Genomic DNA, 6,446 nt, shown 5'->3' on the forward strand with positions numbered 1-6,446 from the left:
GGCTCCGGGGAGGGGTCCTGGGGGACCGGCCGGGCTGCTGCGGCCGCGTGGGCAGGGGCGCCCAGGGGACGGGGAGATAAAGCGGGACGCGGGCACTGCGCTTCTCCCTTAAAACTGGATAGTCACCACCTGTGGTTTTACCATCGGGGGGCATTTTGAGATGAAAGGGTCCTGCGTAGCGACGTGAAGTTACTGTTTGGGAAAGCGATGGTATTTGTTTTTTCCTTCTGCTGTGATAATCCCCGCCCCTTCCTTTAGCTCCACCTTTGTGACTTGGGAAAACTCATGGGTGGCTGTGAGCACAAGAGTCATCAGGCAGGCTCCAGACCTATTATTGAAATATAAACTGTTGGGCGTGTGCACATCTTTAAATTTTTGTAAACTTTGTGAAACGCAGTTGTAAAACCTGGTGCAGCTCTATTTCGTGGCTAAGGAACGGGCGGAACCCAGGTCTGCAGCGAAGGCGGTGGCCCCGTGGTTGACCACAGTGGGCATTGTTGCAGGCTGCTTCAGGTGATGTGGGCGTGTGACAGACTCCACAGCTGTCCGTAACTGTGCTCTGACTCCAGAACCCCTTCTGGGATGTGTTTCCGTAACACCGAAGCGTCCAGCCGTGTCTGAATCTACCCTTGTGTTCTGGGATGGGAAGGCACGGGGGCACGCGTGTGCGCCTGGCTGTGGTGGTTTTGATTGTCAGAACAGAAACTCCAGGGAGAGGTGGGCACTCCAGCCTGCAGTAGGCCGGGCGTGAGCTCCGTCTGGGAATGATGCCGCTCCTTCTGGGGATGCCAGTCTCTCCCTCCTCGGCAGCCGCCGTTCCTCGTCCCTGTGGCTTGCCCTGACCCTGTGTTTGTTGGGGATCTGCTCTGCACCTGGTTCCGCAGGAGTGAGGACTGGGACAGGAGTCTTCCCATCACAGCCCCAGAACGTCCTGGCTCCGCTTCGTTTGGAGACAGAGCCTGGGTCCTCGACCCTCTGCACGGGCACCCACTCCTGTCCCCTGCGTGCTGGTGGGTGGGGCTGGGAGGTTGAGGGCCGTGCCTCCCAGAAATGCCTGCACGGCTTCCTCAGTGGGCACTGGTCATACCTGCGAGGATTGTGGAGGCAGACCCCAATGCTGGTGTATTCCCGGGGCAGAAAACCCCAGGATCGAAGAGCCCTACTGAGGTTTCGTTCTGTTCCTCTGATTGTACAGAAAGGACCACTTTGACCCAGACAGGTGAATAGCTTGGTTATGTGACTAGGTAGTGTTGAAACTCCATGTTCAGTCAGTCTAGTGAATAAAACAACCCAGTGCATCAATCAGCCGGCTGATTAGTTTGATGACGGGTTCCCAGCAGTCAGTACTGTTTTACAGGGAGGTGCTGTTTGAGATCTTGGGGTACCTCACAGCAGTGGTTCGTCACAGGGCCCTTTGAGACACTGATGTGATGTCATTTCTCCTCAGAGCGTCTGTGTGGCACCAGGTGTTCCTCTAGTTCCAGGAGGCTCGTCTGTCTGCCTCCAGTCCACTGGTGGCAGGTGAATCCCTGCCTTAGAGAAAGCCACAGGCGGTGTTACCTGGTGTTACCTCCTTTCCCATTTCCGTGTACTCCTGTGGGTTTGTGGACAGGGGTTTTATGAGCATTCTGGGGAGTGTGGTGGTGTGACGTCAGCATTTCCGGAGGTGTTCCTGCCCTTGCAGTGGGCATGGGTGCCATGGATCCAGGAAGGAGCGGCTGGAAAGGCTTTAGTCTGAAGCCCTCTGTGCGTGTGCCCTGGCAGTTCTGGTCGTCTATTTGGAATCAGGTTCCTGCCTCGCGGTTGTTAGCTAGCTGAATTCGAGAGGTGCATTTGCAGCAGGAGTCCATGCTGCTGACAGCAGCTCCATTCCGTCCCGAGGACGCTGCCCTGCCTTGGTGGGCTGCCGTTGGGAGCCGGTATGTGTTGGCCTCCCCAAAATGCCTGCTGCACCTTTGTGGAACACAGTTGAAAATTACTAGATTAAGTCACTTGTTGACAGATTTTGTGAACAGGGTGGGGTTTACAAGTGCGTTTCTCTGGCAGCACCCCTGTGATGGGAGTAGCGCCCTGCAGTGTAGACTTGTGGTGGCTTTGCCGACGTCTCTCTGTAGAGAGCTGCAGGTAGAAATCTCCGCAGCTTTTGCTTAAAGCCCAACGGTGACGGATCTCTCCAGGACATGAGCTCCAGCTCAGCAGCTCTGTACACTTTGCAGCTGACCCTCCAACAACCTGGTTTGGTCTGCGAGGGCCACCTTTACGTAGATGTTTTTCAGTAAATCGTCTCCTCTCTGCATCCGTGGGTTCCATGCCCGACACTGTTTGCTGGGTGTGGAGCCCAGCCTGTTTATACAGAGGGCTAACTTTCTGGATCCGTGGGTTCTCCAGGCTGACCGCAGGACCTGAGTATCTGCAGAATCTGAAGGAGTCCTGGAGCCCGTCCCCCGTGGAGACTGAGGGACTGATGATATATGGAACTCTTCCCGTAACAGATTGTGCCGCTTTTTGATGACGTAGAGAATATTGGGCATAATTCCATCCTGATGTTGGAAGGTGATGGGCATGAGTTTAGTTCTCGTCCCCGCGATGCCTCTGGGACGTTGGTTGGTGAAAAGCATCTCCCTTCCTCCAGAGAGCCTGAGTTACAGTACTTTCACTTGAAAGGTTTTTCCCGTGTTTGTCTTTTTTTCTCTGATTGCTGGTGTGGCCATTTCCAGCAGCAGCTCCATGGTTCTCTTCTGTGGTGTCATACCAGTTGGAGGCTGGAAGGTGAGGACATCAGGGAAGAGGAACTGCCTTAAACCGTCAGTAACTCTGCTTGCTAGCCCAGGTGTTTGACTTTTACTGAGCAAGTTCCCAGAATTGCACAGGGGCTGTTTTAGAATTGACTTATCTTGACCACCTCTAAAAGTTTTCTTGAAGTTACAGGTTCCTGAGATCTTTATCTGGGAGAGCAAGCTTTTGGTTGAAGTTTGCTTTGAATGTTTGTAGACTGATTATTGTGTATTGATCCTTAGAGCACCCCTTTCATGTTATGCAAATAACATGCGCTTGTACAGACCAGCATGGCAGAATCCACAACTGCTTTTGAGGAGGCTCTGACCCTGGCTTCAGCTCATCTGTGTGTGAGGGCAGGGGAGGTCCGGAATCTGCTCCTGGACTTGTGCTGAAAAGAGTCTCCCACTTTTAACACGGACCCCCCGGCGCTGATGGAACCCCGTGGTTCCTGGTGAGAGAGTGCAGGTCCTGCCCAGCTGACGGGTCAGAAACGCAGGTGTCAGAAACGGGGTTTCGGGGTGGCTGCCTGAGGAACGCGCAGGCGATCTGATGGTGGAATTCTGACTTGGGTGTCAGGGTGGCTGCCTGAGGAACGCGCAGGCGATATGACGGTGGAATTCTGGCTGGGGTGAAGCCCTTCATGTGGCCACACAGTTTTGGTCCCTCAAGGGCTTAGTGGGTGCCTGCGTGCCCTGGTGGCTGCTTGGTCAGGGGCCTTTGGAGAAAGTCTTGGGAAATCAGGTTTCCCGAGGGTGCTGTTGAGGACATTGCTGACGAGCTGTGGAATTCGGAGGAGGACAGCGTGGCTCTCTTGAGGCTTGGTCTGGTCGCTGTGTTCGCCCCGCAGGCGTTGTGAATTAGCTTCCCCTGCCCCATTATTGTTTCTTCATCTTGATCCTTTCACAGGGCTTATAAACGTACTTATTTTTCAGGAATAACGGGAAGTATCTTGAAAACATAGCATTAAATCTGCTACACTGGAGTTTGCAGAGAGCAGACAGCGGCAGCAGCCTGAGTGTGCTGAGCTCCAGCGTCCGCTCATGTGCTGTCAGCTTAGTGAAGGTGGCTCCTGACCCTGCTGGCCGCCAGCTGCTTGACAGTAACTTGTTTAGCTGAGACTGTGTTGGAGAAACTGAGAGGTGTGGTTGTTGCTTGTACACGAGCAGCCAGCACGCTCACAGTGCCGAGGAGCAGAGGACATGCTGGTCCTGAGCGTAGATCAGAACGTCAGTCTAAACAGTTCTTTATAGCACGGAATTTTAGCAAAGAAAGAATCCCACGTGGGTATGTGTGAGTGAGTCTTGTGTCGCCTGGTGTTGGTTACTGAGGCAGAGCACAGTGGAGAGAGGTAATGGAAACTGTGGCCCCGTAAAACCTCCCTCTGTAAATAGCAGGTGTGAGTGAATCTGTGTAAAGCACCAGCACCAGCCAGGCAAGGTGGGTCCGTGCGCTTGTTGCCTTCATTGTTGTTATCAACAGCATTCATCCTAACCACATGAGTGGTTATTTTTAGACAAAGAACCATTCTAGGAACTTAAAAGTACTGCATTTGGGTGAAGTTACAATAGTCACTAGATTGTTGTTCTGATCTTTAATAAGATTATATGTTTTTGTCAGGCTTCATCCTATCTGGCAGAAGAGCCTCCTCACTCTATAGGAAAGAAACTGAGGTTCCAAGAAGTTTGGACCTGCCTGTCCCTTACGGGGTGTGAGGGTTCTGTTGAGGGGGACGGTGCAGGCACCTCGTGGTCTCTGGTCCTCGTTTCTCCGCGGTGCCCCTTATGGTGTCTGATGGCCCGGGTGAGGACGGTGCAGGCACCTCCTGGTGTGCTTAGGGCCTTGAGAGAGCCTCCGTCCTTGGTCCTCCGCGTGCTGCTCTCTGTAGACCAGGTTGCAGCCATGGAGATTCCTAGTGTAGGGGGAGTAGCTAGCACAGTAGCATTTAGTGGAGTACAATTATTTTAATAGGAATTCTGACAGGTCACCATCTTTCAGAAACTTAAGTCTTTCTTTTCCTACAGATTTCTTTGCTTTGGTTTTTTCCCACTCACTCACAGGGAGATATTTAAATCTCCAAAGAAAGGGGAAATTACCTAAAATAATCAGGGAGCCTGCGGTGACCAGTGAGAAAACTAACAAGTGGAGGCCATGTGCGAGGGTTGATGCTGTCGACTGGCCTCACCTATGCCTTTAGCTGGTCCGCAGGAAGAGCGTCTGCATTGGCCCAGTGCGGGGTGTGAGGGTGCTACAGAAGAGCAGGAGAAGCATTGCTATCTGTCTATCTTTATTGCTTTATAGATTTTAGAATAGGAATCTTTGAGAAATAGTAATGAAGTTAGAATAGGCTACTACCCAAGATTAGTCCCCCCACTTTATTCTGTGACTGGGGAATAGAAGCTTTGGAAATTCTAAATGTGGTTCAGTCCTGCGTGAACGTCATCTGAGTGTCAGGTCCTGGAAGTAAGGAGAGTTCGTTTTCATCCGGGTACCGAGAATCTTGATGAACTGGTAAGTCTTTTAGAATAATGTTATTATTAGTAATTCTAATAATTCCTTAGAATAATTTTATTCTTCCCTGTTGCTGCCCGCACTGTTTAAAGAATGATGCTTTAGAAAAGATACCTGTGTCTGAAACGCGGGGGTTGCCGGTTTGTCGCCCGCTGAACGTGGGTAAGGTGCACTGCAGGTGCTTGGCTTTGTTTTTCCCACTTTTCACCTGACAGAAAACCACTGGGCCTTGTTCCTTCCTTGGTTGTGTTCATCTGTGATTTACCTTTGTCGTGATTTTTAGGTATCTCTGATCTAATCTTTTAGATAAAGGCCTTTGGAGCATGTCCGCCTGGAAATAGCTGGTAGGTTTCAGAAATGTTGTGTGTTATCAGATTTGCCTCCATTTTCATGGTTCCTTTAAAGTTAGTTTTGAAGTGGGTTACATGAAATCATCTAGTATCTGGGTACAGAAGAATGGATGAATTCTCCGTTTTATGTGTATTTTAGAAGTGCACAAATATCAAAACTGAAATAAGTTCTTTGTCTCAGAAAAACTGCTGCCTATGTTTCGTGGAGCAAGAGAATGTAGAGAATGGAACCGATGAATTTCAAAGGATTCAGGTGATATTTTTTAAAGGATAAATATACCTTTTAAAGATTATGAAGAGATGGTCTTGATAGATTTTTAAATATATATTTAGCATCATATATGTACAAAATTCCTTACAATTTTAAGAGGAACTGGAGCTAAAATTTAACTCATTTAATATTTGTAATATTTTTGAAGTAGCTTTTGAAAGAATAATTTTCCTATGGTGCTTTAAATGGTGAATAACGCTGGTGTCATACTGTTTTGGTGCATTTTTTGTGCTGTGAACTGGTGGGAATGACAGAGTTAGCGAGTTGGTCCCCAGCATCGCGTTGACTTTCAGGTCGCTGGTGGGCCTGCTCCATGGCAGTTGGCTTTTTGTCCTGAGCATACCACCAGGGGGTTAAAGTGTTTTCACACTGGAAGCATTTGACAGCATGGCTCCCTGGGGTCTGTTGAGGTTCTGAGGCAAGGACCTTCGTTGCAGGTCTGTTTAGCCAGCAGAGAGGGCAGTAGGGTCTGAATGTAGCCAGCAGAGAGGGCAGTAGGGTCTGAATGTAGCCAGCAGAGAGGGCAGTAGGGTCTGAAT

At 50.2% G+C, this 6,446-nt stretch overlaps 1 protein-coding gene across 1 annotated transcript in view; it reads left to right on the top strand.

Annotated features, from left to right (window-relative positions):
- The first annotated feature begins 546 nt into the window (after positions 1–546).
- CTDP1 (CTD (carboxy-terminal domain, RNA polymerase II, polypeptide A) phosphatase, subunit 1) overlaps positions 547–6,446 on the top strand; it is a 69,422-nt gene continuing 63,522 nt past the window's right edge. Inside the window, exons 1-2 of the mRNA XM_011934363.1 lie at positions 547–680; positions 1,138–1,219. The gene's annotated coding sequence lies outside the window, so the exon portion shown is untranslated. The remainder of the gene's footprint in view (positions 681–1,137; positions 1,220–6,446) is intronic.

The sequence above is a fragment of the Colobus angolensis genome, unplaced genomic scaffold (assembly GCF_000951035.1).
Source record: "Colobus angolensis palliatus isolate OR3802 unplaced genomic scaffold, Cang.pa_1.0 Scaffold135, whole genome shotgun sequence".
Lineage (NCBI taxonomy): Eukaryota > Metazoa > Chordata > Mammalia > Primates > Cercopithecidae > Colobus > Colobus angolensis.